Source organism: Coptis chinensis, chromosome 6 (assembly GCF_015680905.1).
Source record: "Coptis chinensis isolate HL-2020 chromosome 6, ASM1568090v1, whole genome shotgun sequence".
In the NCBI taxonomy this organism is placed as follows: Eukaryota; Viridiplantae; Streptophyta; class Magnoliopsida; order Ranunculales; family Ranunculaceae; genus Coptis; species Coptis chinensis.
Genome location: NC_141461.1, coordinates 90,739,017 through 90,763,715, shown reverse-complemented (window position 1 = coordinate 90,763,715; position 24,699 = coordinate 90,739,017). Strand labels below are relative to the sequence as shown.

Sequence of the window (24,699 nt, the reverse complement as noted above, 5' to 3'; positions counted from 1 at the left end):
TGGACATGTTTTATGTGTGGCACTATATCACTAATGGGATTTTTAATGTTCTAATGGGATTTTAATGTTTTAATGTTCTAATGTTCTAATATTTTAATATTCTAATGTTTTAATGTTTTAATGAGGTAACTCTAATTACAACTACTGTTCTAATGTTTTAATGCTTTAATGTTCTAATATTTTAATGTTTTAAATGTGGGTCATTGGTTTTCCACTTTTCCTCCAACAATTAACTAAAGGTGGCTGATTTCCTTCCACAACATGTGGCTTTAAAAATATCCAAAATACGGCACCACATTGATGGCCCCTACAACAGCAAAACTAGCGTAAAGTTGGGCAACTTTAGTCTGACCCCCGCCTTAAATTGGATGATTTAAGATAGGGGTGTAAAATGGGCGGGCCAGGCCGCCTCGCCCTCAAATCATAAAGCTTATGATTTGGTAGAAATTTGCCTTTTCTTTATCTTTATGAGGGTCGGAACTGTGAGGGCCAACACTTGAATTATCTGACCGCTTCGCCTCACCTCGGCCCCCTTTTAAAAATCCATATTTAGGGCGAGGGTTGTCTATTTTTGTCGATTATTATTCAAAACTTGAATACAACTTGTTTAGACTTCATTAACGTATTTGGTTTTATCGATTTCATTAAGCGATTAACATATTCATTCAAAAATTCTTGAAAACCTATCAAACTTCATTAACATATGCAATAATAGTGAATATATTACATGGGATAGAGATATATCCATATAATATCTGGTATCCTATAGAATATATTCACATATTCTAACAATATATTAAATTCTGAGAGAGAACCTTCATTACAAGACTTCATTATATCAACTACTATACTTGAAATTTATATTTTACCCTATGTAATAATAAGTAAAACTTAAAACCACAAGGGTATTATCGTAATTTTGTTTAGAAAATCTAAATATCAATGAGGGCCTTATCACGGGCTTTGTGAGGGCTTTAGAGGGTCGGTTGAGGGCGCCCTCATGTTTCCATATCAGGCCTTACCCTCCCCTCAAAACATGAGAGTCGGTCGGGCCCTTGCCTCAAATTGCATGCGGGCTTAAATTTGAGGGCTTTTTTTGTCTATGGGCCGGGTCGGGTTGGGCGGGCCGAGGGCTTGAGGGCCGTTTTTACACCCCTAATTTAAGACATCAAAAATTGATATCTTTAGGCACAAACAGAAAATTATATTTTTAAAGTACAACACCAAATTGATGTCCCAGCTATAACAAAAGTTAGCCCAAAGTTGGGCCAATAAGTCTGCCCCAGCCTTAAATTGGATGAGTTAAGACAACAAATATTGATGTCCTTAGGCACAACAAAAAGTTATTTTTTTAAAGTCAAAACCACTTCTTCTTCATCGGGGTAGATCTCAAAACCAGGTGCTGCGAAGTCGTCAATGGAAAACCTGAAGAGAAAGAAACCAAAGATAGATTATTAAAATAAAGGTATGTAACTGAAAACTCTACTTACAATTTCTAACTTCCCTCCTAATTTGACTATGAAAAAAATTGTTTTTTTTCTCAAAGTACTCTAACCACGTATCTGTGTCGTATTGGTGTCGACACGACACGGGACACGGTGGAAGGAGAGGCGTACCCATGCAACACAGTTCGTATACCTCTATGTCAATCAAAATGGGGTTCTGGGCAACTTTATAGAGTGGAAAACAGCAAAGAATAAAGTACAGAAGAAACAGAACTTGTAAAGGCTTAAATAAAGAAAATATAATGAAGAAAAAAATGAGTGAAAACCATTAAATTTCTCACCTTGATTGAAGAAAGAGATGAATGAAAACTTCGTTAGAAATCTGCAAATTGACATAGCAATCAAGGTCAATAAAATTTTGATTTTTGTTTAAAGAGAGAGAGGGAGAAAGAGTTGAGGCATCCAACCTTGACAGAGAGAGAGAGAGAGAAGTGAATGATTCAAAACTAGGGTTGAATTATTTGCCGAATTCGCCAAGTAGATTTGCCGAATGAATTATTTGCCGAATTTGTGTTATCAAGCACCGCCAAATCTAGCTAATGAAATTTGCCAACATTTGCCAGTTGATGAAACAAGCAGCGGTAAATTTATATTTTCTTGCTAGGTATTTTTCTGGCAAATTTTCAACTGAGAAATTGTTCTAATGTTCTAATGTTCTAATGTTTTAATATTTTAATAATCCTAATTATAACTATTGTTCTAATGTTCTAATATTTTAATGTACTAATGTTTTAACGTTTTAATGATGTTTTAATGTTTTAATGTTCTAATGATGCTTTAATATTTTAATAATGTTTTAATGTTCTAATGTTTTAATGTTTTAATTATAACTACTGGGAGGGGGAGGTATGTCAGTATAAACACTATTGTAGAACTGTAGGTCGGGCTGAGATTTTTAAGATAGTAGAGAATAGAGAGATATGCCTTCATATCCTTTTGTCTTAACTTGCTATCCAAGCTTGCCTTGTCATACAACCTTATAAGCCCAAACTTGCTTTTTTAAGTTAGTGGGCTATGAGCCTCCATTTTCGAGAACCAGCAAAAAGTCGAAAACAACATAAATAAATAAGGGCTTGATTGATAACCCATTTTCCCGCTGGCAAATCCACAATTTTGCCGCTTCTTGTTGCGATATAATCACAATTGCTATCTCTCAAGTGTCGACAATGAGTTCTCACTCCCTCTCTCTCAATTTTTAATGGTGAAATCGCTGACTGATTGATGTGTTACTTATTTGTTTTTTCTTTATATTCTTGTTTAATCAATCTGGGGTTGTTAGGAAAGTCAGGCGTAGGTCCTTCTATTATGGTTCACCTATAATTTGTGACTGTATATATTAGTCCTGCACCACTAGCCAAAAGGCGCGAATTGGAAAAAGATGAATTGCTTGGGTTGCACTTTGATGACATGGATCTTAGTGTTTGCTTTAATGTCTTATAGGCTTTATTTCTGAATATTTATGTCGAAGTAATGCCTCATATTATTTATTTGGTTTATTATTGAATGAGTTGATTAATACAAAGGTTGAGGCCTTTTAATGTTATATAGGATTTGCTTATGTTTAGTGTTTTGCCAATCACGAGAACACTTTCAATTAGATTGTGATCCTAGCTTAGTCGCGTATGCCAGAATTTTTAAGGATTGAGGGTGTGTCATTTGTTTCATTAAGCACATATTGTCATATATATTCGAGTAGCACTACCAATTCATTTAATTATTTATAAGCTTACCATTTGGAGATTAATAACACTTTCTAGATACTAATTTCACGAGCTGCCCACCTTATACAATGTATGAGCATAGATAGTATTCAAGAATCACTAGCACATATTACTTTAGCTGAGCTCTTCAAGTTTAGTTAGATATGCTCAAGTTTCTGCCGCCACCTAAGGATTTATTGGAGATAAGATGAGTTGTGGACAACACACCTCCTCCTTGCTTCCAATGGGTTAAGCATGACCATGGATTAGGAGGCCTCATGTCAATTATAATGGAAACACATAGCATAACTTTGAAACCTCATGGTGTTGGGATCTAAAGGGAATGGTGCTGGAAGAATCAAATGCGGAGATTAACCAAGGAAGAGGGAGATCCCTGACCAAGTTTAGATTTACCACCGAAGTTTTTAAGGGTTAACTACTGCCAACAATCAACACCTCTTGCTATTAAGGGAAGGAGATGAAATCTGGCAAGACCTTAATTCATCTTTTAACTCACCTTCTCTACCTTTTGTTTTGTGGTGGATGGAAGAAAAGAGGAAGACCAATCAGTACATGGAGACCAGATTGATGCTTGGCATATCATGAGTTGAGGATTGAAATGGGTTGCTAAATTTTGTGCCTTTTAATAACTATGGGTCTGATTTCCTTTTGTTTGACATATATATTTATTTATTATGTTCTATAAATATGAGACTTCCTTGTGAGAGTAGATAGAACATATTGGGATCTCTTTTCTTGGGGACTAACTGTATTTAGAACAAGTGAGTTGATGCGAGTACCGTTAGTGGCCTGCAACACCCTGTAGTGGCTTGTAGTAGTCTAGGATGGCATGTATTGTCCTGGCGGTGGTTGTACTTTGTTTGGACATGTTAAGGTCCCACCTAGGTGTGCTAATGTGTGTTATAGTGCACAAGTGATTCCCCTCTTAAAGGTCATCCTACAAACAAATATTTGTGAGTGCCACGAGTACTATTGTTTAGATAATTGCCCTGAGTGTTCTTGTTTCAGGTTGGGCAGGAATTCGGATACCCATATATTAATCAATGAAGTTGAGTCTTGGGTGAATTTCATTTAGTTAATGAACATCCATGCGTGAAAAATTCCATTGAAATTTAGTTCAGCTAACTGATAACATAAGGGTGAAGGCTTTGATCTTTATTGTTGTGTCATAATGCGCACATCCAAGCAGAGGAAATTAGTTAGTATTTTTTGTCACCTTTATCTATTACGCTTTGGTTGTAGTAGTCTAGGATGGCATGTATTGTCCTGGCGGTGGTTGTACTTTGTTTGGACATGTTAAGGTCCCACCTAGGTGTGCTAATGTGTGTTATAGTGCACAAGTGATTCCCCTCTTAAAGGTCATCCTACAAACAAATATTTGTGAGTGCCACGAGTACTATTGTTTAGATAATTGCCCTGAGTGTTCTTGTTTCAGGTTGGGCAGGAATTCGGATACCCATATATTAATCAATGAAGTTGAGTCTTGGGTGAATTTCATTTAGTTAATGAACATCCATGCGTGAAAAATTCCATTGAAATTTAGTTCAGCTAACTGATAACATAAGGGTGAAGGCTTTGATCTTTATTGTTGTGTCATAAGGAGCACATCCAAGCAGAGGAAATTAGTTAGTATTTTTTGTCACCTTTATCTATTACGCTTTGGTTGGTAAATAAGACATTGATATAAGATTTGGTCCTCTTTAAAGGGGACCAATGCTTTCTGACTTGAGTTGTAGATTATTCAATGCCACACACACAATTCACTTACTAATAATACAAATTAAATTGATAATTTTATCTTGCCTGTTTGGCTCTCTGTTATTCTGTACGACTGATAATCTTTTTCTTTTTTTTCCCTCTAGAATCACAATAATCATAGAATTATCTAATTGTACAGACTTTCTACCTGTTATACTATTATTAGTTTGGAGGTTTCTTATTGTTGATTGATATATAGGACAGGATGGCCCGGCTTGCCGTGACTCAAGGTGACAAAACTAGATAAACGCTCAGCGGTAAGGATCTCTAGCTTTGAATTTTTTGAATATGTTTGTGCAAAGTTATATATGCGTATTTGTTGTGAAGTTAGGGTACTGAAGTTTTTGAATTAAATATTATAATTGCTAGGATTTCTTATATCACAAAGTAGAATTGGATCTCTTGTGAACTTTTCCCAGTAATGTAGTCTAAACGTGTAATATCAATTTTGAATTTTATGGACTTTATCTTAAACTTCTTGCACTTCAGCTGATTGGTATGCTTAGCTTGACCTGGGACACGTTCCCCATGTTTACTTTGTAAAAACTAAAAACTATAAGAAAGGTTTATACAATGAATATTTGGCCACCACTGAAGTAAAATAGGTACTCTCAAGTCTTAGCAATTACTACTGAATACTTGGCCACTACTGAAGTAAAATAGGTACTCTCAAGTCTCATGATGGCTCTCGTGCTCATCAAAATATATTCTCCTTGTTCGAAACAGTTATTCTTGTCTCCTCCACATTTTCAATGTTTTTGTTTCCAAATTTGACAAGAAATAACAAAATCGTCCAACTATTTCTCTCTTCTCCGTGATTTCTTAATTTCTCCCTCTTCGTATACTGTGTTGCATGGGTACGGGTACGAGCGTCCGATTTGGACACGGGTTCGACAATTCGGACATGACAAGCTCTAAAATATCAGACATGGGGACATAGCTTATATTTTATTTTGAATTTTTTATTAAATATATTTATTTCAATCCTCAAAAACAATGAAATTTAAAAAGCATAGTGTTAAGAATTATAGCACATACTTGAAAGGCTGAAACATGGATGTAGTATTGCATTTGGTTGTTTAACGTTCTCATACATAAAGTTCTCGACAATTGTTCACCTCATCATAAGAAAATAAACCAAGTGATTTTATATAACAAAATGATACATTCATGACATTGCAACATCAGAAGAACGAAGAAAAGGGTTACAATACTTACAAATTTACAATGTTACATGCTTGTAGTTGTTAGACTTGCATGTAACAACTAAGTGACTAACATTGTTAGTTGTATGTTAGTTGTTACATGCAAGTATGCAACACAACTCAAAAGTAAAGGGGAGCAGAAGACTAACATAATTCATAATTGTCTTCCACTCTCCCCCTTTCAAAAAACAATAAACTGAATAAACTATCTAGATTCCAGAATGACTAACCACTTGACTAAGTGTTTGCAGTATGGTGCTTCAGCAAGAAAACCAAAAAAAGGATAAAATCACCTCCTTAAAAAAGATACATATCAACTTATCAAGCCTTCAACACCAACATGTAAGATACGGACAGCTCTGCATCATCAAAAACAAAATAAACATTAGCAAAATTATCACCAAAAGAATCCATAAAAGATTGACATTATATAATAAAATCATAAAACATTAAGTAACTTACTTGATAAGTTCATGGTTTAAACCTTCAAATGTGTTGTTCAGCCTCTCCTTCTTCAAAGGATGAGGGGTCCAAGTCTTCATCATCTAAGTACAACTTTGCATCTTGTAAAACAGAAGATCCATCAAGCATCAAGTTTTGACCCAATGAATCCCACGACTTGGATGGTCCTGTCTTGTACTCATCACCGCTTGTTGATAATAGTCGCAAATTGGAATGCACAAAAACTAAGCTGTCCACTTTTTCAGGCGTTTCAATGGATGAATATGAGAAAATGTACTCCAATTGCGTTCGGAACACGAAGATGAAGATGGCTACCAAAGCTTGCAACAGTGGAGTACTCTACCCATTTGCTGACCACCACACTAAAGGATTCTCTGAACTTCGTTGGGTCATAACCTCCCACTTTCCATAGTCTCCTAGCCCAGCAAAATACTTTCCAAACTCGCTACAAACAACAATTCTTTGGGCGTCATTTGGAAAAAGTCTTTGAAAACATTCTTCATGATTAATTGAAACCTCTCTATCCACATGAGGAGGTTCTCTACCAACACCTGCTGTCAACCATTCATCACTATAATACTTTGGATTGAAACTATGAGCCATACAATGCAATGGTGTTACTTTTTGTCCACCTACTAATCAACACCTCCTCCACGACATCATGAAAATTACTTTTATCTCTTATCACATCTTTTTGTTCATGTCGGAAAATTGTTTTTTTCACCTTCTCAATCATTGAATCCCACATCTCGTACACAAGATGCAAAGTAGGGCGGTCCATGTCACATTCTCTTAACACTGAAACTATGGGATTAGTGAACTCGAGAATGTAATCAACACCACTGATAACTCAATATATTTTCCTTTATCTTGCTTGACTTCTTGGCATTTGGACCACCCCTGTATCCTTTTCAAAACTCTGACATAACCAGTTGCTCTAACCTATTTTGACCTTCTCGAATCTTGCTAACATCTGGATTGTCGATGCAAATCATGTTTCAGCCACGCTCAACAACTTTAGCTTTGCAAATTTTTTGTAAATGGAGAGAGCTAGTGTATGGTTATTGATGAAGTGTCGAATCCTAGTCCTCGCCTGTTCATCAATCTATGGAATCCACTTACATAATTCAAACACAGTGATTTTTTGTAGTGTTAGTTGGCACACATATATTCTTGAGTGCCAAGTTCAAAGTGTGAACCACACATGGCGTCCAAAATATACTTGGATGTTGTGCTTCAACAACTAATCCAACAATCTACAAAAGCAGTGCATTATCGGTAATGATTTGAACCACTTTCTCATGATTCGGTAATTTCTTTCATAAACAAAGCACCCATATATGTTGTATCTTTATACTCCCCACTTGCATCTTCAGCTTTTAAAAACATAGGACCACTTGGAGAAACTGCCATAAAGTTTATAAGTGCCCTTCTTTGCACATCAGTCCTGCTATTAGAGACAAGACTAACCCCAGTCTTATTCCATGAAGTTTTGATGTTGCTCATCTTCCTTTCAATATTTTCTCTCTCTAGTAAGATATGTTGTTCGAAGACTACCATATGAAGGGGGAGTGTAACCTTTCAGGTCGTGTGAGCATGCATACATTATCACATCTCTAAAATATGGAGAACGGGCGAGATTGAATGGTAAACCTGAAGCATAGAACATTCTAGCAATCATACAGTCCAAAATGCCCCTTTCAGTGAGATTGAATGACTTCCCTATTGCAGTGTCTCACATTCTTGTTTTTTTCTTGCCCTTTCCATCATGGACTTGCGATAATGGAACTGAAGCTGATTTAGCTACATCCGACATAACCTTGCGTTTAAGAGCATTTTCATGCTCTGCTTTGAAGATCTTCAGTGTTTGTGAATTAACAGTGCATTCCTTAACCCCACAGCCTCCTTCTCCAAGAAAATGCTTTTTCACTCTTGAATATGAACCACTCCACATTTTTTAACAGAACTTGCATCTAACCTTGTAAATTTCCTCCTCCACCTGAAGCCTTACTTATCTTCTCAACGTGATTCCAAAGAGGAGAAAGTATATGCTTATAATCTCCTACTCATCCTTCGGCTGTTGGTGCTGTTGAGCTTGACATTTATTTGAGTTTAGTTATTAAAAACCTTAAGAACTACTAAAGTTTTGTTAATGGTAGGGTCGGTTTGAAATTGAAAATTGAAGAGCTTTAACTTTAACTTTGGTTGTTGTTTTTAGTCTCCATTTTTGGCGGCTTCAAATAGAAAGATGAAATTGAAGGGGCATAAGCTAAGGCGCGGCGTCTTACACAACCACGCGATAAATGTGTGGCAATGGAAGGTTCGATCTTTGGAAAGTACACTCCAGTGGTGTTTGATGTTGCTGATCCTAGTCAAGTGACATTGCCTCTTTTGTGTGTGTAGATGGTGTATGAATGATATGGATAGATGATGGTTGTTGAACAAATAGAAACGTATCAAAACCTAATTATCCCTCAATAAGTAAAGGATGAGTAGGGTATCGTTCCACTTTTAAGTGTATGTTATGTGAGGGACAGGACTGAAAATGGGGTTTGAGGGATTAAAAACTATTATTGCAGAGATTTTAGATTCTAATGCTGAACTAAACTAAACTAACTAAACTATTGAGAATTTATAAGAGAGAGAATTTAAGATATTAGAATCCACAAATACTTTTGATCTATGACCTTCTGCTTCATGTTTGTTCTTACAAATAGACTACAATTAGGCAATCGAGTGAGTGTTGATGCCCTCTTGGACGAAACAGTGTTAACAATTAACTCTACTTAAGGTTGTTCTATGTTTATCTTATTAATATCTTCTTTCCTTTTATGTAAGCTCGGTGACCATTCAATGTATTACCAGAGAGCAACATCGAAGTCTTCCTAATAGGGTGACCATTGAATGAATCACCACTTAAAGGCAAACACAAAGAATACTTTCCCAAGCAATTTTACTCCCCGGCTACCCCCCCTTCAAAAAGGCAACACAAAGAATACTTCTCTAACTCTAAAAACTATACCACTAGAAGAAAAGTAAAGAACATTAGCATGATATTAATATTGCAAAACATAAACCCTATTCTATACTTCCATCCCCCTGGTGTGGGCAATGGAACTAATAATTAAAAATATAAAGAACTAACACGATTGAAGAACACTATGAATGAACTAGAAGAATCATTAAACCTTAAGCATCGGCTTCATCTCCTCCCTTGAAGGAGAAGATTAGCCTTCTATAAAGAAGGAAGAACACGAAGAACGAGAAGAAGAAAAATCGAAGAATATAAGACTAGAAAGACTAACTTATTAAGACTTGGCTAGTTAAAACCGAATCTTTCATTATTAATCTCTCTCTACCTCAATTTCTGGAGACAAGGATATAAGTGAATTGGCAAATTACATGAGGCACTTAGGTCCTCTATTTATAGGGGTTACAATGAGTTTTAGAAGCATTCCAAACCGCCATTTGTTTCCTAGTACAAATCAACTTCTTTCAGAGTCCAACTTTGTCTCCAAAACTGAGAAGGAATTGGCTACATTATCGTTTCATGCGTCTGGACGCACGATCCATGCGTCTCAGACGCGAGCAATGCGTCTGGATGCGCGATCCATGTGTCCCAGACGCGAAAGTCTATTTTGTCTATTCTACTCTATCATTCTATCCTCTTTTGCGGGCTTTGGTCCAAGCAACGAATCCTTTGGCCTTGGGCTTCCAAATATGCTTTAAAATAGGTCAAAGTCGCATCTTTAATAGCTTAAATTCCTAGGCTTTTTCCATGATTGTCCACGGGCTTCCCATGTGATCCTTAATGCTCCAAATTGCTCCGTTTTACCCCCTTTTCTTTAATATTCTACAAAACTTTCTCTTTCACCTGTAGAATCATAAAACATAACTTACAAACACTATTAGTCCACTAAGAGGGCTAAACAAGAGGCATAATCGAGAGTTAAATTGTTCTTTTTGAGCACTTATCATCAAGTTATAATGAGTGACCTGAACCTATCAAGTACAAATTCACCAAGTACATCCCAGCAGCATGCCTCTTCACCAAGTGCATCCAACCCACAACATGTGTCTTCACCAAGCTCATCTAGTTCTCAATCCAATGAGCAATCAGTTTCGCCAATTATAAGGACTCGATGACCTCTGACATATTTGGCTGATTATGAAGTGAGTAAGTTTGCAAATTGTGATTCTTTTACTCACTTTGCTTTATTTGCGGATCGTGATCCGGTTGCATTTCAAGAAAAAAGGTAAAGACCGAAGTGGCTAGCGACCATGAAGGAAGAGATAAAAGCCATAGAGAAGAACAACACATGGGAGTTAACTGCTCTCCCATAGGGGCACAAATCAATTAGTGTTAAGTGGGTATATAAGACCAAGTTAAACGCAGAACGGAATGTCGACAAGCATAAGGCTAGGTTGGTTGTTAAGGGCTACAAGCAACAACAAGGCCTTGACTATGAAGAGGTGTTTGCTCCAGTTGCTCGACAAGACACAATCCGCATGATACTTGCATTGGCGGCACAAAACTCATGGGATATATAGTCGTATAGAGACATGTTTCATGAAAACAGGTTTTGTGAAGTGTCCATATGAGCCGATGCTCTTTATAGAGTCTAGATCTGGTGGGATTTTTTTAATTGTGTGCTTATATGTAGACGACTTAATCTACACGGGCAATGATCCAGCTATGTTCGATGCTTTCAAGCAATCCATGATGTTAGAGTTTAGGATGTCTTTTAAGTATTTATGTAAGTCCCTAGTTAGTTGTCAAGTGTTGACAAAGTCTTTAGATTCAGTTATGGTCATGTTATGCACAAAACCATGTTCGGGTAGTTACCGCATTGTGTGGTTAGTGCTTAGTACTTGTAATGATCTACTATATATGTAATGTTGTCTCTGAATATAATAGAGACCTTCAGTTCCAATTCCAAGTCTTCTCTTTAGAATACAACAGAAATACTATATGTTGTTTCTTATTTTGGCTTTTACGCTTTTATGGGGCAAAACAAAAGAGGCTGGATTTAGGGAAAAACAAGATGGGCTTTGGGAAGCCATTGGATCATAATTCATCTAAAGCTAAAAATTAGTTTACTTACTTACAAGTGGAGATATCCTATGCTCCCACCTTCTAGTACTAATTTCATCTTTGTGCACACCCAATAACAAATGATTGTGTTTGGTTTTTCTAAGTCATTGATGTTTGATATTGGTTTATCTTATATAGGAAAATAATCTGTTTATAGCTTAATTAGAAGTGTCCCAATTGTCCAAAAACTTACAAAAACTCTAACATATAGTATTCGTGATCACGGATCATGGACCATATATTATATAGGAACAACTTATAGTAACTCTAACACATAGTATTCGTGATTATGGATCATGGACCATAGATTATATAGGAAAATAGTCTGTTTACAATATCTAACGGCTTACAATATAACTCCAACACGAATCTAAATTGATAGCAAAAATATAATATTACTCATTCTTGGTTGTGCTACAACTTATATCTTAGTCAAGCTTGAACATACTATAACTTAACTTGATTATGTCTTTAAATGAACTCCGCTATCAAAGGTTACTTACGAAATTAATTGAGGGTTGATTTGGGTGGAGCTAGTCATTCTATAATTGAGTATGTCTAACTTTGTCAACACCTATTTCAAAATTTAAGAATCTCGGAGTGTGGATAATTCCATAGTTTACTAAATATTTTTTAACGAGATTATACATCTTCAAATGAATTGGATTATTGTGAGGTTGATCTCTATGATGTGGAGAACATCTACACCAAAACTTCTAACTAATCATTTTTAGTTTTTTTGGAGTTCATTTTCGTGCAGTTCTTATAACAATTCCCTAATGAAAAAAAAAATCAGATTAGTGGTTGAGAGAAATGAGACAATTGGTAAAATAGAAATTTGAAACTATACTGTCCTTCACTTGAATTTTGCTAAATATCTCAGTGGATTAGAATGATATCAACTTTCGCTTAAAATTTTATAGTTATGTCAAATTGCCATAAAGAATATATACATTATATATTTCCATACAATTTCTACAATTTTTTTTTTTATATAATTACATCAAATTTCCTTAACGAAAATATTGCCATAAACTTTACATCAATTTTTGATACTTACAAGCAGCTAAATATATTCAAGTCAATAAGTATACCCCTTAAATGTTTAAATCCTTGGTCAAGTCAAAATAGTTTCTTAAAAAAAAAGAGCAAAATGTTAGCAAAAACGTGGCTGATTTGCCTCCAAAAAAACGTGGATTGGTTTGCATCCACAAAATTGTGGGTCATTGGTTTTCCACTTTTCCTCCAACAATCAACTAAGGGTGTGTTTGTTTTGATGGAAAGTATGTGGAAAGGAAAGAAAAAGAGGTGTGGTCCACCTTAATTTTCTCTCGATTTTTGGGCGGTTGGTTGGCTATGGAAAGGAAATGGGGCTTTCCTTATGGAAACCAACCCACGGAAATGGAAATGATTTTGTGTCTGTAGCCAACCCCAAAAACTTTTACGGAAAGGAAAGGAGAAAAACAAGAAAAAACAAGGCTAAATCTATGGTGCGCGAGATGTGCCGAAAGTTTTGGTGCGCACAATTTCTAGCCACACAATGGAAGGGGTAGAACCGGAAGAACAGGAGGGTAGAACCGGAAGAAAATGATTTAAAAGATAGTATCATAATTTTTTCGACAATGTAAACGAAAAATGGGTTTCACCTCCTCTAAAACTGAACCTAAACGAATCAAAGAAACTACTCCAACTCCACAATATTGTAAAACCAACTGCTTCTTCTTCTTTTTCTTCACCTTCAATTGGTTCTTCAATATCTAATGAGCTTTTTGGACCAAAGGGTGGTTCTTCTTCTTCTTCAAAGAATAACTCTTCAACTGGGATTTTTCGACTCTGTTTTCACACACCCATCAACGTGTACTCTTGAACAAATGATTTTTTTCTAGGAGTTTTGCTAGTTTTTGTCTTTGATCATACATTACATTCTTGGGTTGTTGATTGATTATGTTATTTGATTGGTTGTTTTGATGAGAAAATGGTAACTTGGACTATATTTTACTTTTTAAGTTGGTTACATTTATTATTTGAGTTGAACTTTACACCATGGAAACTAAAAAGAACTAGAGTTGAATCCATTTTTATTTTTCGTATGTGTCTTTGGGTTTTGATGTTATTCACACTCACGATGCGATTGGGTCATGGAGAAAGCAGATTCAGGGGAATCGGGGTGGAACAAACAAGATTCTCTGGTTTGTGAATCTTAGGCGTTAATTGGTGCGAGAATGGCTAGTGGTTAAAAAATGGTACTTAATTATATACATTCATATTTATGAAATATGATTCTTTGACAATATTTAAACAGAAGATCATGTGTATTGATTTTAATTGATGTTAATGTAGCATGAGATTGTATTTATGTTTGTCGGAATCTCGTTCTTCAAATTTCTATGTCTAGAATCTATGAAAACTGAAGTCAATGCAAGTACATACAATAATAATCGTAAGAGGAATTAAAAGAACTATTAGAGTGAGTACTTGTAGTGCTAGAAGAAACTCTTGCTCGAGCTCCCCCGATGATTTCTTCTGTTTCTCAATGCTACAATATGACATGATGTTACTGTCAAATCATCTTCTTTTACCTGACCTGAAAATAATATCCACAGTCTAAGTAAATATATTGAATTACCGAGATGATATATTATATATACTAGACAACATAAGAAACTAACCTTGTTGTTGCTTAGTGGCTTTAGGGGAAATAATGAAAGCCGATGCCGAGGTGATAGTTTGTGATTAATAAGTTGGATAGATGGATTGAAGTAGTGAATTTTTGAACAAGTTGGTGAAGAATAAGATGATGATGAAAGGGAGAAGAAGGGTATGGGGAGAGGAGAAAAGAGTAAATGAGGAGAAGTGAGTGCAACCCCTAACTGGGTCACCATGTTTGAGTGAAGTAATTAGACAAGGGGTTGAAGGAGAATTAATTAGTGCAAACATTATAGAAGTGACAGAAGAGTGAGAGACAAAAACAGAGGAAAGATAAGGCAATGAGAATGTGTGGAGGGAAGGAATTCAATAACTTGGATTGGACTGTTTTGCTTGACAAGATATCACTAAGAATTTGCGAAGTTGACTTGCTCTCCTATAAAAGAAATTAGGACACTAGAGCGGTCTTTATGAATTCTTCAAAGTGATGTTTCGTAGCATTTCTCAATCATCATTTTGTTTTTTTTGCTACTTCATTGATATGCACAGCTTATTGAAACTTTAGTTGAAGAATAATGTGTTCTTAAGTTAGACAATATTTTTTTGCCCATATATAATGCTATATCTATGGTGCGCGAGATGTACCGAAAGTTTTGGTGCGCACGATTTCTAACCTCACAATGGGAGGGTAGAACCGGAAGAAAAAGATTTTAAAAGATAACATCATAATTTTGTCGACAATGTAAACGAAAAATGGGTTTCCACCTCCTCTAAAACTGAACCTGAACGAATCAAAGAAACTGCTCCAACTCCACAATATTGCAAAACAAGAAGAAGAAGAATCGATCACTCTTTGAATAGCACAACAATGGTAGAATTATGTCAGTCTCTGAGAAACTCACTAAAAATCAATTTTTTTTGCCTATTCCAAACATTAGGTAATTCATTCTGATGAACTTTAAGAAGTAATTGTCTATAGAGTTGTATAGAGACAACCTTACTGAAAATAAAGATCTTTGCCTATCATTACAATTTAGTTCTTGGTATTCGAATACAGAGTTGTCTTCCACTGGAGCGGTCCTTATGAATTCTTCGAAGTGATATGCACACCTTATTGAAACTTTAGTTGAAGAATAATGTGTTCTTAAGTCTGACAAAATATTTTTTGCCCATATATAATAGTGTGGTTTGTCTTATGTTCCTCTTTACAAATTAGTAAAACTAATTTTCCCTTGTGCTGTGGGCTCTGCCTTGCCACCAATAATTGACCTTAGTTCGTTCAAATTATTAGTAGGAGGCATGGTGTCCTGTTGATGGGTGCTATTGAATGAGAGATTGCAACACATCCCTTCATGTAGTAACTTTACAAACTTAAACCATCAAAACTATAGTGAATGTTGAAAAGATTGCACAATAGAGAATATGTTTTTTGATTGAGTGCCTACATCAATGAAGTGAAAGTTGGCTCCTAAGCTTTGAACAATTTACTCCTAAACACCTACTAGCACATTAAATTTTTAACTTGGTTCTTCAAAATATTTGAATTTTTCATTGTCCCAAAGAAACTAACCAGTACTAGTATATAAGAAAGCTATGTGAGGACACCACCTATATTATTATTGAAGTCAGTTGGCATCAACTCTTATAGGCACTTTCTCTTATGGCATTTGGGAATTTAACGTACACAAAATCAGTTCATTTTGACATGAATATTATTAGAAACCATTAAGAGCATTCCTAATGCAAGCAACTTTTTTTCACCTCCATGTAGAACTATTTCCCCTCTTTGCTACCTTTGTGGTGAAAAACAAGAAAACATTGCTCAATGCAGAGGTGATTTTAAACTTCGGACGGAATGTTTGATTCCATCTGAATGTAAAAATCGAAAAAATGCGCCGGACGGAATGAAACATCCTGTCCGAAGTTAAAAAAAACCAAAAAAGTCGAAAAAACATGCGGGTTCCATCCAAAAAAAAAACCAAAAAAATTAAAAAAAAAAAACACACGAGACGAAATAAAACATTCCATCCGAAGCTCACAACTCAGTGAAAATCTTGGTAGCAAGTGTTATCCTCATTGTGACTTAGTTACAAGTCACCGACTTTGTCACCCTTGCATTGGGCAAGGGTTTTTTGGTATTCAAAGGTGAAAACTCTCAATTTCCTCTCATAGTGACTTGCATTGGGAATGCTCTAAAGAATGAATTGTTGACTACTTCCTTCATCAACCTTTCACATGGTTGATTGGCCCTTCAGAATCACTCTTACATTAGTCTCATGGTATTTTTTGTGATGTCGGTGGACACAAGAACGGATGGCATTTGAAGGAGTAGAAAGTTAGGTTGCCATCAACCCATTCTTGCGACAATCCTCACAAACCCAGCCATATCTATGCTGCCACCACCCGATTATCTTCTCCTTTCACAACTACTACCACCACCTTCCACGGTCTCCTCTATGATTTTGCCAACAAAACTGATAGTGACCAAATCAAGTCCTTTCCGTACCTGACGAATATCGTAAGCTTGGATATTTTGCCATCAATATAATAGTCTTCCTTTTATTTGACAAACTTGCTTCATTGAATAGGGTGAAGTAAAATCTAAAATACTTTATAGTCATAAATTTTGGTTGTGGGTTAGAGAATACAACGATATTCTTTAGGAATTTAATCAAGATCGAGGAGTGAAGTTTAGCCAAAAAAGAGTTTTGATTAGTATTAAGGTATTTGCTTTTGGATTTTTATGCTTATGTTGTTAATTATTTCTATTGCTCTTTGGTTGTCAATTTTAATGTTAGTATCAGTAATGAGATAATTGAACATGTACTAGTTGACCAGTTACTTGGGGAACATTATGATTGTTTCCAACTTATTTTCGAATGCATTTAAGGATTGAAGTTCTTTTTAGGATTTTATTTACATAATCTTGTTTGGTGTTTGATTGTTTACATTTCCCTACCATGTTTGTTTGTTTAGTCTTGATGGATTGTAGTTGGGTTGAGAAAGAACTCTTGATGGATTGTATTTGGATTCAAGTTAAGTGTTTGGGATGCTAAACTTGAGGGGATGAAAGATTGTGGTAGTTGGCAATCGTGCTAGTATTTGGCAGTAGAAAGTGTGTTTACTATTTTTCGTTAGCTATAGCATTTGCTCGTTATAGTGTCATTTGTTTTATGCCTTAAATGGATCTTGGCTCAACGATAAAATACTCTGTCTATTCCTTAAATGGTTTTAGTTCACCTTCTTTGTTGAAAAGTTAGGCATGCAAGTTTTTGTTGGGGGAAAGAAGACAACATGTCCTATTCTAGAAAGTTTTCCAAAATCTGATATTAAGCCTTATTTACAAATCTGAACCAATTAAGGTATGCCTTTATAGGTATCTTGAAATTAAACTTGTTATGATGTCATTGGTTGTGTTATTTGTGTTGGTTGAGAATTTGATATGATGGGAGGTTTGAAACTATTTGTGGTGAAGTTTTGGGGGACCATTTTTATAAACATGGACAATGTTGAGCATTAAAGCAACGAGTACACATCTTATATACTTGTACAACCTAAAATATGCGCTGGCCATGGGTTTTGAATTTTAGTTCTTAAGTTTTTCTTTGTTACCATCCTCGACCATTTGTGGTGTTTCATTGTTTAAGCCGCGTCAAGATTGCACTGCCTACTGAGATCAGAATTACATGTTAGTACTTGGTATGGTTTAGTTTGTTGCTAGTGAAATAACTAGTTTGATCTTTTATTTCTCTTCTAGTGTTTGCATGAACTTGAATTTTATTAGTGTTAGTTTTAAGAATGTGCTTCCATATATTTGCTACACAACACTTTTACATTTAAATTAGCATTTGCATATATTCGTGTAATATTAGTATGAATGTCTTTAAAATTCTTTTAATGACTTGGATTTTCTGGAGCATGGACCTTTTCTACATCTTTAACGTACTAATCTCTCTTTATTAAATTGTGAATTTCAAGAGTACTACCTTTAGTGAGATGATACAGAAAACGCTGAAGTCGCTTAATACATAACTTTTACTTCACATGTTAATGTTAATTAGTTAAAGGCGTGGGGGATGCACTTGTATATAATTTAAATGGAGAAGAAATAAAATTTATCTATTTGGATCGTGTTTCACAAATGGATTTTGGTATGTGATTCGACATATACTATGTTCTTCGCATCGTGTATATTAAGATTGGAACAAATTGCAACTTATGTATAACCTTTCGTGTAGTTTCTATATGTAATAACGTCTTCTTGGTGAACATTGTTATCTTCATTGTAAATTATTATGGTTTCTTTGTTGGATTGATTGGAAAATGGTTGGAGTTGGATGAAAATACATTATGACAGGTTTCTCGTTCTTGAAAATGCTAAAAGTACAAAGGAGGCTATGTTGAAATTTTGAAAGGAATGATTTGTTTTGAGATGTAGTATTCGTTTAATATGATTTGTTTCAAGATACTTTTCATTTAGAGTTTATCTCACTCAATGAACTCTTACTTTCCACTAATTATCCTCTTCTTGTAAAAATCTGAAATTGAGTTAACGAGGGAATAGGCTGAGTCATCAATGAACTGGCATTATCATTTGTTCTTATATAAGGTGTTAGAAAGATTCACCTACTAATCCTTTAAGCAATAAAAGTTTGGAGGCTCATGAAGGCGGATCTTGGCTTCTCATTGCATGCAACTTCAATATTCATAATCATCCCCAATCAAGGGGGATTGAGAATCTCCTTAGCCTAATAATTATTATTATGTGGTTATGTGGAATATATAGGTTTATAATTACAACTAGTGGTTTTTTGTTCAAATATATGATTATATTAGGATTTATACATTTATTGATTTTATTATTGCCCATATCTTAACCTATCAATTGAATCATATTAGCAATACAATTTGATCAAATTTAAGCACATTGGAAACTGCCATATGATCTAAGGAAATAGAATAATAGATTGTTTGTGTGTTGTTATGCATGTGTATATAGAGGGAGAATAAAATTGATGGGTTGTTTATGCAATCAAGGTTTTGTTGATGCTTATATAGTTTGAAAAGAGATTAATAATCTCAATATGGTAATGGTGAAGATAGCAACACCAGTTCGGTGTATGCAATGTGATTTATTGCATTTGACTTAATTAACGTTTGTGGCCATCTCCAGATAAATATTGCGTAGCTAATCCCCACGTTTTATATACTTTATAACCGGGGAATCAAAATTCAAAGAAAAGAAAGCTTTCACGCAAAAGTCAATGTGAGGTTATACTTATTACACTTTGAGATAGCGTCATGTATTTCAATGCAAACCTAATGTTTTTGTCATGTTTAATCATCTAAAAGCCACGTAATATCATTTTCATATAGACCAAGTTGGCAAAAATGTTGAGATCCACATTGATTATAATATGCCCATCAAGTCTCTCAACTTAGCAGACCATTTGACAATCTTAAAGCTATCTTTTGCCAAACCATAATTTTTACGTAAAACTCAAGACTTCGAACAAAGTGTGAGTGTGTAGGAATAGTAGCCTTTATTCGATCTAGTAGGATTGCTGAGTGTTGTGCCCCTCATATAGGGTTGGTCATCAAGCTACTCGTGTCGAGTACTAGGGTGCTCAAGCTTGGCTCATGTATCTCTCAAGTCAAGCTCAAATTTTGTTCGAGCTTTATTTCGCGCTCAAGCTCGACTTATCAAGTATTCGAGTAGCTCAATGAGTCTAGATTCCTATTCTTCTAGACTACAAATTTGAATTCGATCATAGGCTCTAGAGTTTGCTTTGACTTGTATTATGTATAGGCTCGGCTTCAACCACAAACTAGAGATAATTGAGCACAAATAGACTCTAAATTTTACCTCAAGACCAAAATAACTTTCTAAACTGATCTAAATAAAATACTAAAATGCAACTACAATTCTATAGTACCATAATAACCATTATCAAACAACTATTTCAAGGTGTGCACATTATAAATACAATCAATATGTGTTGAGTAATTATAATCCAACACACTAACATAAATAACTATCCCAAATAAGTGTTAACATAATAACTATGTAAAATGCGAACTATGACTACCTCGCGAGCGTCTCGATCGAGTTCGAGTTTTAAAATGTGCTCAAACTCGACTCATATTATTGAATGAGCGAGTTTGAGTCGAGCCTTCGACAAGGCAAGCTCGAGTTACTCACGAACAACTCGACTCGATGACCATCCCTACTGCCTCATACATTGTTTCCAAGAGTGGTGTGGCATAGGTCGGTTCGATTCGGTTTTGGGTTGAAACTATTATCCGAATTGCCCTAATCGGTTTAAGTATTACAAGATACATCTTATGGCTAATGGTTAACCGACCCGCAACCAAACCAACACCTTATCATTAACCGATCTGCAACTAAACCAATGTATTTTACAAAACCAAATTGACCCGAACTAATAATTTTTTGGTTAACTGTCTTTGACCGTAGCCAAACCAACATTATGGAAGATCAAATAGCTTGTAAGTGTGTGTGTGTATATATATATATATATATATATATATATATATATATATATATATTAGCTTGTAAGTGTGTGTGTGTGTATATATATATATATATTAGCTTTTAGTAATTTTGGTAGTAATATGGTTAAGTTTGGTTATTTTCGATTTATAATTCTAAAAACCATTGACCTAACCGACTCAACTCATGCGGTTCGGTTCGGTCCGTGTAAATGGTTTTGTGCGACCCCCTAGTTTCCAAGGTCATTGTTGCCAACTAATTTTTTCCCTCATTTTTTCTCGCTGGTATCTCAGTGAAAAATTTAAGAATGCTACCCAAATTCCAGTTTCCCACTCAAAATTTAGAGACCGGGTCATTATGTTTAGGGCATAAGGTAAGGTTAACCTTTACTCTCTCTCTCTCTCTCTCTCTCTCTCTCTCTCTCTCTTCACCTCAACTCCTTGAATGGCAATAGTGAATTTAACGGAAATGGGATCTAATCTTGACACACTAGTACATAAGGTACTCATGAAAAATGTTGTGTTCGTTGATGACAAGACTTCTTCTAAAACATCATTCAACTCTCAACAAGCTCGAAATATCAAGGTATTAATTGATTAATTTTTGTGTAATTAGTTGATTTTATTAATTAATAGAAACATTGTAGGTACTTGAACAAAGGGTGGGTGAAGAGTTTAGAATGAGAGCTTGATGCTTGTGCTCGGCCCCGAAAAACAACAAAGTTTGAAGCAACACAAAGAGCTGTTGAATTAAATGCACTTGAAATAGGACTTTGTTTCAACTTTCAACCTTGACTAATGATATTTATCTTATTTTTTAAGAATGATTACTTCTGTGTCTATGTATATGTCTTGTACGATCTGATTATAGAAGTTGTTCCTAGAAAAAAGGTGATATGAAAATTTTAATATCAGGCATCTAAGACATACTTTACCAATGTTTGGAGGTAATTTTGTGGTCTCAAGAATGTGAATCTGATACTGAGTTTATACATAGTTGGAGTGGTAATTGATATGGCCATACGAGGGCGTTAGCAGTGTGGTTTTAAGTTTCAAAGTTCAAGTCTTACTCTCATATCATAGCAATGAGAATTGAAATGCAACATCATATCTTGTTGAATGGATATTTTTCGCTCTCTAGCTATATAAAGTAATGGCACGATTGATATTTTGTTCAGAACATGCACCATGAGTCCATGATGTATAGGCCATCATTTATATATAATTATAGATGATATATGCAGATGTTTAGGAATAAAATATGTTATTTATGTATGTTTTCATCATAGTGATGGAGATGGTTTTTTTAGAGAGCTAGAAGCCATAGATTGTGGAAACAAATTCTTTTGGACGATGTGCTGCATAAACTTACCCATCATACGACAGAGACTGTATGGTTTTTGCCCTTTAAAGAAGGTAAGTTATTCTTCCACACCTTTTAATAAATTTTGTTTATTTCTTCCAATGAAGTTTTTAAAATTTGTTTTTGAATTGGGTTGGATATTTGGTAAAAGGAAAACATATTTCTTTTGGTATGCAACAAACTTGAGAAATGTGATAGATAGTACTCATGATTAGAATCCTAGGAGTCAAATGAGTGTTATAAGAGACAAGAAGCTTGGTTGAGGCCTCCCAAGGGCTTAAAATTCAAGGTGGGTGGTTCAGAGATTGAAAATCAGATTTTCAAAAATCACATGGTGGGGATTGATTGTTTTTGTTCCTTTCAACTTCTGAAAGAAAAAGGTTATTGCATGTGTATCAAAACTCTATTTATGACGTTTGCACTTTGCACCATAAGGGTCCTTCAAATGATTGAAGAGTTGAATAACACATACACCCTCTTTGGTGGTTGTGAAGCATCTATATTCAATATTATATTAGCATCTATTATGTTATAGTTATGGGCCTTTTGTGTAAACATAAAATTACATGTTGTCTTCTTAATTCTTCTGGTTTATTATCCATTTTCATGTTAAGAACAATGTGAAAGTACTTTCTGAATATATATTGTTCCATGTCGCTATGTTCTTTTCCAGAAATTATATGATACGTGCTTTAGTGGGACTAAAGATTTTACTTCTTGTCTTCCTTGTTGTGTATTATTTTTGCTAGTTAAGTTGCTTTGTATATTATAGAATGGATTAAGATAAGAGAAGATTACAAGGTTCCTAGAATGATTCCCAAGTTCAGTGTAACAATAAGTAGACTACAAAACATTTAATTTCTTAGGCATTCGGGAAAATCTTAAGTAAACAACATTAGGGTCCTCCCACATAAATTTGTAGTGGTTTCTCTTCATACAAAACGAACACATCTTTTTGCAATTTTGCTACCTGCTTTGCAGCAAAGTTGGCTTCTCCATGTATGAATATCATACAAAACTTGAGTTTCATCTGACATAGCTTTCACCTTGTATCATTCTCTAGTTCCTAAGGGATCATAATTGAACCGAATGCATAGACAAAGAGACAAAGAGTCGGACTCTACCCACACCGATACTGCGCCTCTCTCTATAGCAAGTTCAATATTTTCAAGTATAGCCACAACCTTAGCTTGAAACTTACTAGTAATCCCCCAAGCCATTGCTCCCATCGTCCCATGTTTTTTGGTTTGTTGAGACCATTTTATATGATATTTTTTATTTAGAATTAGATAATTGGAAACATTATCTTTGGTTTCACTGAGACACAATTTCTTCATTCTTAGATATCCATTACTATTCTAAAGGGAATTAGGCATCACACACTCTACTGAATGATACTTCGATTCAAGAGGGAAGATGCTTATCATCTAAAAGTGTTATAGCGCATAAGCTTTGGTATCTTCCCCCCTTTTTGTTTAGTCTTTCATATTTTTTCCAACTTGAAGTCCAATTAGTTTTTTAACAAATCTTAATTGATAATTCATTTGTAGAAGTACTGAAGTACATGCTCATTGATAACTATAAAATGAATAGTCTACCTACGAAATGAACGATGAATTCAATCAAGTAAAGTAAACTAAAAACTGGACTTTTACGAGTCTATTATCAAAGCTTCTACTCCGATTAATTGCATTAAGTGGAGTAAGAAGTTCGTTCCACTCCTAGTTCCCTAGCATGGATTGTTTTCTAAGTCTAAGAAATCGGGCCTTAAGTCAATGAGAGCTTTACGGCGGGAATTAGACTACGATCAACTACCCACCTAAATGCAACTAGTCGACTATCGGACAACTAAAGGGAATGCTACGTTGATTCGATGTTAAGGAGTTAGAGGGGATTGATTCCACCTTAACTCAACTTAATCCACTAGCGATGAGTCGTCAGTAATCCGAATTGAATCGCACTGAGAACAATCGGTTCTTCCTAATCCCTAATTACACATGGCATTTCTACCAATTAATAATTAATTAATGTGAGCGATTAAACCCATTCTTTCATGGTGAACTAAACGTTTTAGAGTGGAAAGGAAATTACGACAATCTCAGATAATTGGAATCAAGCTTTCATCAAGGTTTCTCAACCCCTAATGGAGGTTTAGCCTTGAATCATTCCGCAATCATTTCCATTTAAATTAAATCTAAACATAATATAAAGCATTGAAATTTACTTAATTAAACAATAATGAAATCTAATTTAATGACTAAAATGAAATAAGGACGGGGAATTGAAATTAGATCTAGAATTGGAAATGACAAAATCGAAATTGATAAAGAATACTACTTTATTGATCTAATCAAATGAAGAACAAGATTCAAAGGTTTAATATAATACAATGAATTGAAACTAATTAAACTAAGTTCTAAAACTAATTAAT

The 24,699-nt window shown here is 34.9% G+C and overlaps 2 long non-coding RNA genes across 7 annotated transcripts; one reads left to right on the top strand and one right to left on the bottom strand.

The window, feature by feature from the left end:
* Nucleotides 1–233: 233 nt before the first annotated feature.
* Nucleotides 234–23,844, top strand: LOC147495322 (uncharacterized). 6 transcript variants are annotated; one of them, XR_015197408.1, is made up of 4 exons: nucleotides 234–384; nucleotides 1,241–1,465; nucleotides 5,184–5,241; nucleotides 22,216–23,796. It is a non-coding gene; the product is annotated as an uncharacterized LOC147495322 (long non-coding RNA). The 6 variants fall into 6 exon arrangements; XR_015197411.1 differs by lacking the exon at nucleotides 234–384 and adding an exon at nucleotides 23,819–23,844 and having other exon boundaries at nucleotides 1,179–1,465; nucleotides 22,216–22,321; XR_015197407.1 differs by lacking the exon at nucleotides 234–384 and having other exon boundaries at nucleotides 1,227–1,465; nucleotides 22,216–23,800.
* Nucleotides 1,392–2,705, bottom strand: LOC147495323 (uncharacterized). The gene is made up of 2 exons (XR_015197414.1): nucleotides 1,913–2,705; nucleotides 1,392–1,827 (listed from the first exon to the last, which is right to left on the bottom strand). It is a non-coding gene; the product is annotated as an uncharacterized LOC147495323 (long non-coding RNA).
* Nucleotides 23,845–24,699: the final 855 nt, after the last annotated feature.